The following is an 8,812-nucleotide window of genomic DNA, read 5'->3' on the forward strand; positions in this document are numbered from 1 at the left end:
AGCGAGTAATCCTTTCACAAATTTATCTAAGAACTAAAAACAGGACAGAACAGAACCCCCCCCCCAACCCCCTCCATTCCTATTTTTTCTCTTTTGCGTTGTAAAATTTTTACCTACCCAGCAGAAGTATCGCTTAATGCCATTAGCAAACCTCCTGTGACTGTCATGTGGATCAGTGGATGTTCGTGCTGAATTACCGACGAAGCTTGGAGTCCATTTTCGTTCAGCAACTAGAAAACGAAATGCACAAAGATTTTGGATTTTCAGAATAGAGGATCAAGAAATTCAGTGGGAATTTGGTAATTTTAGCAGCTATAAAACTGAAAAATAAACGGGGCAAGTGGGCAACCAAAAATAAAAGATATAGACGCCGTTGCCGGGGATCGAACCCGGGTCACCCGCGTGACAGGCGGGAATACTTACCACTATACTACAACGACTTTATATGTACCGTATCTTCATAATATATTTTTATTAATCTTTAATAACTGAAAGAAGAGCAATTTATAGTGCTTGTGTAGGAAGAAAAACTAGCCATAAAAATTAGTACAGAGAAAGAATGCTAAGTGGTCGCTAGACACAGCGTGTGCCTGTGCCTAAACACAATCCAACGCAAAAAGACCAGCCGCCCCAGATCATTTCCAGGGGGTGCACCAATCTTTTCGTGTTGGGCTCGCAGCCACACGCTACGCCTAGAGACTAGTTGGCATTCCTTTTACCAAATTAGTATTTAAAAACCTTGTGTTAATGTATCCATTTGGTGGATTTGATATTTCTATTATTATAGGCCTTAGTCGTAAAATTCATTTAGATGGTCTTTTGGCTTACATCCCAAATAATATTTCCAAGGGAGAGGGATCCTTTCTGACGCCCCTTGTGTAGTTTCCATCGAATGAAAGAGGGTATTTAGGGCAACCCATCAAATAGGGGGTATTTAAGACATTTTTTAGGGGATGCTACAATATTTCGGGTGGGAGCAGATAGTTTCAATTTTAAGTGGGTGTCATGGGAAATATTTAGTCCATTTCTAAACTCTAACAATTGTACGTAATTGTATTTCCAATCAAAATATTTTGATAAGGGTTTTCTTCATATCACTATGCCTATTGAAGTACAACGCTTTACTATTTGTCACATGGCAGTGTTAGTCTATGTGATAAGGGAGAAGACAAACATCTCATTGGTATAATTTCAGCTTAAAATGAGTAGAGGAAGTATGTAAAATTACAAAAGATGTCATTTTACATTTTATATTCATCTTCATTTGATGGCATTTTGATAATTTATTTTTCGAATCAGAGCTTGGCAATTTTTTTTTCTTACTTTGAATTAAAATTTGGTCATTAAAATGTACGTGGAATTCTTTATAACAAGGACAACCTATATACTACCAAGTGGCAAATATCAAAGCATTAAACCTCACTAGGCATAGTTTTCACCAACCAAAAAAAAAAAACAAAAAACCCTTCTCACCATGCCTAGAAGGAGGCAAGTGATGTCAAAAAGACCTCTTTTTTTGTGTAAGTCGAACTATGAGCTTCTGTTCGGTTTCGAAATGAATTGCTCTAAATCCCCTTCTTCAATTCTAGTCTTGCATTAAAATTGGACCACTTTATACCCATCTCATTATTAATGGTTTTCATACCCTTTACCTCAAATTGTTTAAAATCTAGGGTTAGGTATTTCGGTCACACTAATGAAAATAAGTTGAAAAGGCCAAATTAATGGAAAAACTTGCTGAATCAGGGAGGGTGGTTTCTCAACTGTTTTAATCAATTTTAAGGGATGGGTTTCCCATGTTGTCAGTATGGGAAGGAATTTGTATGTCACATCATTAGTTATTTTGAAGAAAAAAATCATTCATGTGGGATCCACATATTTAGAATAGAAAAGAGAAAATAAATAATAAAAAAACTCATGTGAGAGGAAAATTACAATTTGCAAGTATGAAAATCTTTTTCCTCAATTTAAATAAGGGAAAATGATGTACATTAGCAGGGTGTAATGGAATTTTGCACACCAACATCTAATTGATCATCAAATGTTGCAGGAAGCATCTCAATCATTTGTTGTTACTGCCCTACATCACTTGCAATCCACCACCGCTGCACAGCCTGTCATTGACACTTCACAACCAAGGGCCGTGAGCTCCACCAGTCTCTTCTTTCTGCATCTCTCTCCTGCCACTGTCCACCTGTGATCCCCCTCCCTACCTCTACTCTGGCAGCATGGCAATCCTTTTCCCCCAATTTAAATATGGAAAAATGATGTACACACTAGCATGATGTGATGGAATCTTGCACACCAACATCTTATTGACCATTGAATAATGAGGGAAGCATCTCAATCATTCGTTGCTACTTGCCACTGTCCTACCTCAGCCGCAATCCACTACCACTGCACAGCCCGTCATTGCACCCTTCGCAACCAAGGGTCGTGTTCTACCTGTCTCTTCTTTCTGTCTCTCCCCCGCCATTGTCCACCTATGATCCCTACCTATACTTTTTGCCCCTCCCCCCAACCCCAACAGCTCTCTCCCCCCCTCCCCCACCCAGTCCAACCCATCTCTCTCGCGACCTTCCCACCATCATCTCCATTAGAACCAACCCCTCCACCATCCTTCCTGAAAGGATAAGAATAAGGAATAAGATAACAAGCAATAGCTTTGGATAAGAATTCACCACACTATTGAGCTTACGGTGTTGTTGTATTCATATTGTATGTGATGTACACGTTACATTTGAATTTGAAATTCAAATAACAAAGAGAAGATGAGTTTGAATGCCAAACAAATTCCTATATACAAGGAGATGAAGAGAAGAAATAAGAAGAGGATAAGGCATTAGCACTTTGTGTGGGATAAGGCTTGACTCAATCAACATGCAAACCATTGATTGAATTTGAATTTGAATTCTCTTCGTTATCCTTATTATACCCCCTCAAGCGAAGCGGCCGGTCCATGATTGTGAGCTTGGCACATAGAGTACAATACCGCGGTCCTGGCAACCCTTTGGTCATTATATCTGCAATCTGATCTTGACTTGGAACAAAACGTACATAGAGATGTTTGGCTGCTACTTGTTCATGAACAAAGTGGTAATCTATCTCTATATGCTTTGTTCTAGCATGAAATAATGGATTCGCCGCAAGATAAGTCTCTCCTATGTAGTCACAGTATAAAATTGGAATTGGGCATGAAACACCAAGATCTACCAATAACTGTTGCACCCATATTAGTTCAGCTGAAGCATTTGCCAAGGCTTTGTACTCAGACTTAGTAGACGATCTTGCAACAGTGTGTTGCTTCTTGGAACTCCAAGAGACTAGGTTGTCACCCAAATATATACAGTAGCCACCTGTGGATCGGCAATCATTAGAACACCCAGCCCAATCCACATCGATATATGCACTGAGTTGGAATGATGATGATACACATAGATAAATGCCAAGATCTAGTGTGTCCTTTATATAACGCAGTATGCGGTTGATTGCAATCCAGTGCTCTGTTGTTGGTGAGTGCATGTATTGACAAACCTTGTTAACCGAGTAAGCTATATCTGGTCTAGTCAAGGTTAAATATTGCAAGGCACCTACAGTGCTTCTGTAGAGTCTTGGATCTGAAAATGTATCCCCACTTGTCTTGGATAGGTGTGTAGTAGAGCTCGGTGTGGGCATAGGCTTTGCTGCCTCCATGTTCGTCCTCTTTAGAAGATCTAGGGCATACTTGGTTTGAGAGAGGTAGAGTCCTTGAGAGGATCTTGTGGCCTCTATACCAAGAAAGTAATGCAAGGTGCCCAGATCTTTAAGCAAACTCATTTGTTAGTTGAAGGATGACATTCTGAACTTCTTGTGCGGTTGTGCCTGTGATGATTATGTCATCGACATAGACCAGAATGTATATGAGCAACCCTTTGTTGTTACGGACATACAATGATGTATCTGCTTTAGAGGACTGAAAATCGATGGTTACCAAAGAAGAACCAAGCTGATGAGCCCATGCCCATGGTGCCTGTTTGAGACCATATAAGGCACGTTGGAGATGACAGATATAATCTAGAAAGGCTGGGTCGACAAAACCCTGTGGTTGAGTCATTTATACTTGCTCTTCTAGAGCTCCATTCAAAAAAGCATTTTGAATGTCCAGTTGATGGAGCACCCACCCTCGAGATACTGCAATGGATAGAACTATCCTAATGGTGGTTGGTTTTACAACAGGGCTGAAAGTATCGAAGTAATCGATTCCTTCTTGTTGGGTGAAGCCCTTGGCTACAAGACGGGCCTTGTATCTTATGACAGTTCCATCAGCATTTCTTTTTATGCTGTACACCCATTTGTTACCAATCACATTTAATGATGGGGAGGGTGGGATAAGTTTCCATGTGCCATTCCTCATTAGGGCATCAAACTCTTCACTCATGGCCATTCTCCACTTTGAATCTTTATTGGCAGCAGTGTAGGAGGTAGGTTCATGTTCCTGGGTAGGAATGGTGGATAGGAGAGCCTGTGGTAAAGGGTGCTTAGTGGCAAGGAGGTTCAATTTCAGAACTGGTCTAGTAGTTCCAGCTCTTGAACGGGTTATCTTGTGATGGGTACTTGGGTTTTGGGGAGCAATTGTAGGGTGAGTTTGAGTTGATGTGGTGGGTTGGGTTGGGAAGGGTTGTATTGACTCAGATGGATTTGTAGTGGGCTGAGTTGTCTCAGTTGTGTTTTTGAGTGATGGTGGAGAGGCAATGGGCAACGGCACTTGTGATGGAGCTCGTTGTGAGCTTTGGGCCAATCTACCTAAGGTTGCAGGAGCTTGGCTCGAGCTAGGAAGTGCTCGGCTGGTAGAGGAGTTAAGGGGCGGGGAAATTACAGCCCTATATTCTCTATGGGGAGGGGGCAGGGAAAGATTACATTAGTGTTGATAAATGTGGGGTTGGGGGAGATGGTGGGGGGGGGGGAGAAGTTACATATTGTGTTGAAGATGTTTTATAAGGAAACAACATCTAATCAAAAATTACATGCCTTGAAATGTAGGTCTTCCCACTGTTGATGTTGTAGCATTTGTAGCCTTTGTGTGAGTTGCTATACCCAACAAAAACACACTGAGTTGATCTATATTCCAACTTGTGCTTGTTGTATGGCCTTAACCAAGGGTAACAAGCACACCCATAGGTTCGCATCAATGTGAAATCAGGGTCTTCTTTGAAAAGCATTTGAAATGGAGACCTATTCTTCAACACTAGCATTGGAAGCCTATTTATCAAGTATACTGTAGTGTCAAAGGCCGACACCCAGAATTGCCTAGGTACACATGCATGTGCCATGAGAGATAATCCTGTTTCCACCACATGCCGATGCTTGAGCTCTGCCCTTCCGTTCTGTTCGAAAGTATGAGGGCATGAGTACCTGTGCACTATTCCCTTTTTGTGGAGAAAGATGTCAAAGTATTTATATTCACCAACACCATCAGATTATTGAAAATTAATGATTCTGCAGTTATGATAATTTTCCACATATGCATTAAATTGTATAAATACTTTTAATGCTTCTGATCTTTGTACTAAGAGAAAGATCCAAGTATATCTACTAAAATCATCAATGAAAGATATATAGTAGGTATACCCTTGGACCGATGGTGTTGATGCAGGTCCCCATATATCAGAATGAATCAATTGGAAAGGGTTGGAAGCAGTGGATTTATTTAATGAAAATGACAACTTATGAGACTTTCCCATTTGACATGAACAACAAATAGAACTAGAAACAGTAGAAGAAACTGGCAGTTTAGAACTATGAATAATAGTGTTTAAAATGCTAGAAGAAGGATGACCAAGACGGTCACGCCAGATAGACTTGGAAGTACGTTCGCCAATATAGACACTTGACTGATTATTGGAATTGGAGGAAAACATTGCTGTTGTGGGAAGACGATAAAGACCATCTTTATTCGTTCCTTTGAGTAGAATATTCCCCGTTCGAGGATCCTTCACAAAACAATAAGAGGAGTGAAATTCTAAAACAACATCATTGTCAGCAGTGAATTTACTAACAGATAATAGGTTTTTGGTTATTTTTGGGACATGTAAGACATCTTTAAGATGAAATTTGCGGGAAGATGAAGAAAAGGAAGAACTACCAGTATGGTTAATGGCCAAACCTGCACCGTTACCAACTTTGACCTAATTAGAACCAGTGTATGGGCTGTGAATATGCATATTTCCCAAGTCAGATGTCAGATGGTGTGATGCACCTGAGTCAGGATACCAGGCAGCATCATAAGATGTCGTGGGTGTCGCAAGAAGAGCCTCTAGTGGTGTGGTTGAAGCTAAAGCCACAGGTGCCTGGAAGTTCGGATTGTACCGATTATAGCAAGACAAGGCCGAATGATAGCCACGTTGACAGATTTGGCATAATGCGGCATTGTTCTGTCGTAGCTGATTTGAGTAATTTTGCCGACCTCTTCCATGACCACGTCGATAGTAGTTGCTCCTCCCCCTATTAGAATTATTATTTGGATTAGGTAAGGAAAGAGTGGCAGCAACATTGGCTTCGACAGTTGGTAGATTCAGTATTGGAGATCTCTGTTCTTTGAGAATTTCTTGGCTTAGAAGGAGGCCAGTGAAGTCGTCAAGACTGAGAGGATCGATCCAGGTAGTGACTGATGTGGCAAATGACTCATATTCATTGCCTAATCCTTTAAGAATACTAAGGATAATATCTGGATCAGCTACAAGATGGGAGGCGGCAGCCAGATTTGCGACCAGCTCCTTGACCTTTTGAAGATAATCGATCATGGAGCTAGTGCCTATTTTTATTTGCAGCAGTTGGTACTTGAGTTGCATCACGCGAGCCTGTGAATGAGAGGCGTATGTGCGTTCCAGGGTCTTCCAGGCAACATGGGAAGATGTGACTCCAATGATGTGAGCCATCGAATGCTCAGTCAGTGAAGAGATGATCCAGGAGAGTATGATCTAATCTTGGCGCCTCCAAGATGAGTATACAGGGTTCACGACTAGGGTGGACATAGATGATTTGGCAGCATCATTGGGTGGCAGTGTTTGGGGTGGGCATTGAAAGCTTCCATTGATATATCCAAAAAGATCATGGGCATGAAGAAGTGGGAGGAATTGGGACTTCCAAAGGAGATAGTTGGATCGTTCAAGCTTGATGGGCAGCAATTGAACAATGTTTGTTGGAGAGATTATCGATGGAGTAGAGGAGGTGGTGGTGGTGGTGGAGGAATCTGAGGAAGCCATGATAGCTTAGGATGTTAGTCTTTGGCTCCGTATACTATGAAAGGATAAGAATAAGGAATAAGATAACAAGCAATAGCTTTGGATAAGAATTCACTGCACTATTGAGCTTACGGTGTTGTTGTATTTATATTGTATGTGATGTACACGTTACATTTGAATTTGAAATTCAAATAACAAAGAGAAGATGAGTTTGAATGCTAAACAAATTCCTATATACAAGGAGATGAAGAGAAGAGATAAGAAGAGGATAAGGCATTAGCACTTTGTGTGGGATAAGGCTTGACTCGATCAACATGCAAACCGTTAATTGAATTTGAATTTGAATTCTCTTCGTTATCCTTAATACTTCCCACATACTTCCATTGGCTCCGTTAGACAAAAATGATCACAGGATTTGTCTTTCAAACGATTTTCCTCACTAGCATTTGGTGTTGGGTGTAAGACCTTTGATTTGCTGTGAAACATCTACCCAGGTTGGAGTAATTGATCCATCTCCAAATTGGTGTTGTCTGATCTGATCTTGATATCAAGGTATACAATATTTATTTACCAAGTCACATCCAAATGATGAAGTCGTCATTTATTTATTGAAGGGAAAAGGTTATCTCAGCCGTTAGGTGAGGGTATGCTAGCACCATCTCTCTATCTCTCTTCTTCACATGAGATGACCTTGCTACCCTCCTATGTATGAAATGATTTCATCGCTTCTCATTGACGCACTCCTCTATGTTGTTTGAGAATTCTCTCCCTTTATTGAAATATCCCTATTTTTTTTATGAAAGGAAGAAAATATAATCAACTTTCTTTTTTTGAGTGGAAAATATATTAAAGGAAAAGAGCATAATACAATGCAAAAGCCCGGAAGGCTAACCCCAAGAGATCCCCAACTAACTAGAAGAAAAACAAAAGGATGATACAGCAAATTACCAAGGCAGGGAGAAACAAATATCAAATGGATAATACATCAAAAGTCGAGGACGGGAGAAATAATTAACAAAAGGATGATACATCAATAACCCAGGGGAGGCAGAGAAATAAGGGGGAGATCCCAAGAAATACACTTGAAAGGCTAAAGAAATAACTTAACATCCTCATATACCAAATGCCTCCACCTCTGAACCCTCCCTTACTATGATAAGTAGCTAGTAATCTCCACAATTGAATTGTCACTTTACCTTAACTTCAAATGGAACTTAAATAAATTTTTGATCCACTCCCAAGTCCCAAGGCCAGACCACATCCTTAGCCTTTGGAATTAGCTTGATCATATTGGAATTTTAATTTCATTTAAAATATTTGATTCAAAATATTTTAATTCTTTATTAAAAAGTTTAATTAGAGGGTTTTGTCGCTTCCTAATAAACACCTAAATGACCAATGGGTGTACCTATTGGAAGACTTATTTGAATGGTCAACAAACAAGTCTTATGGGAAAAGGCATGTTTTATGGGCATATCCTTTGGAGACACCCTTTGGGGGTGTCTTTTCTTCTCTTATATAAAGAGAAGAGTATTGTCCATTTCTCTAATAATTTTTTAGAAAACTTCTTTTGTTTTTTCTCTCGGCTTTGT

General features: G+C 40.1%; 1 non-coding gene across 1 annotated transcript; it reads right to left on the bottom strand.

The window, feature by feature from the left end:
* Nucleotides 1-368: 368 nt before the first annotated feature.
* On the bottom strand, nt 369-440 carry TRNAD-GUC. Its single transcript has one exon. It is a non-coding gene; the product is annotated as a tRNA-Asp (tRNA).
* Between the last annotated feature and the right edge of the window lie 8,372 nt (nt 441-8,812).

Source organism: Telopea speciosissima, chromosome 1 (assembly GCF_018873765.1).
Source record: "Telopea speciosissima isolate NSW1024214 ecotype Mountain lineage chromosome 1, Tspe_v1, whole genome shotgun sequence".
Classification (NCBI taxonomy): Eukaryota; Viridiplantae; Streptophyta; class Magnoliopsida; order Proteales; family Proteaceae; genus Telopea; species Telopea speciosissima.